Source organism: Etheostoma spectabile, chromosome 21 (genome assembly GCF_008692095.1).
Source record: "Etheostoma spectabile isolate EspeVRDwgs_2016 chromosome 21, UIUC_Espe_1.0, whole genome shotgun sequence".
In the NCBI taxonomy this organism is placed as follows: Eukaryota; Metazoa; Chordata; class Actinopteri; order Perciformes; family Percidae; genus Etheostoma; species Etheostoma spectabile.
The window spans coordinates 21605808-21606899 of record NC_045753.1 but is presented as its reverse complement, the minus strand read 5'-3'; the positions used below and the strand labels follow the sequence as shown (position 1 = coordinate 21606899).

General features: G+C 34.9%; 1 protein-coding gene across 2 annotated transcripts in view; it reads right to left on the bottom strand.

Moving 5' to 3' along the window:
• The window catches only part of rhbdl1 (rhomboid, veinlet-like 1 (Drosophila)), a 45101-nt gene that overhangs the window by 10197 nt on the left and 33812 nt on the right, over positions 1–1092 (bottom strand). The gene's annotated exons all lie outside the window — the stretch shown is intronic.

Below are 1092 nucleotides of genomic sequence, written 5' to 3'. Positions count from 1 at the left end.
ACACACACACACACACACACACACACACACACACACACACACACACACGTTTTGTGTTGTGCACAGGCTTTTCCTGCATGTAAGCAGTCTCTTAAAACCGCAGCTGACTAATTATATTAAAATAGTGAAGGATGAAATGGAATATTTCCTAATCGAATCTTCCTTCAGGACGCTGCAATTAAAACAAGTCCATCTTAAAATGATCTCTGATCAAAGTAGGCCAGGACATCACAGGCGAACATTACTAAAGAGGATAATTTCCAATTTGTGTAATATAAAAATTCTGAGTGTTATATTCATGAGCAAAATGTATTTGTGGATATGGACAGAAGCCAACTGTGATATTTAAAAAGTTATAATATGAAAAGTACAGTGGTGGTCGTGGTGGTGACAAAGGCATGAACATTGTGACACACTATGCTGTAAAGTGATTGCACACTTATATTCTACATCCTTGTGCATTTATTCAAGCAGTTATCAAGTGTTGAAACCCTGGCCGCTACGGTAAGGACTGAGTCTTTGTACATGGGGCGCACACTCAACCAGGCAAGCTACTAGGGCGCCTTGAAAATAAGACTTGTGAAGTTTTATTGGCAGTTTAATTCCAAAGTCAATTGATCCAATATTGCTTGTATGTCATTTTCAAGTATTTATGCTATAATAATTATTATATAGTATATCTACTGTTTAGAATTAGTATACATACATTCTACCAATACATTCCTATACATTCTATACATTCTGCCTGATACACAACATGCCTTACAGCTGAATTACATTATGGTCTGTAATATTGGCCCCTTGCTTACTAATTCTGCTTCCATAATTAGCAACTGAGGCTCTGGTGGTTCATAAAAATGGGCAATTTATATGAAAAAATCAATTCTTGATTATTTTGAAGTGTATTCTGCTTTTGATTATGTGGGCATCAACTATTTATACTATTTGAATGAGTAAGGCCGTTTATATAGAGGTTCTTAACAACCTGAATGAATTTCTGAATAGCAGTGCACAATGACGCTTTTGCTCTTTGAATTTCAGGGACTGACACAAATATATATGTATGTATATATATATATATATATATATATA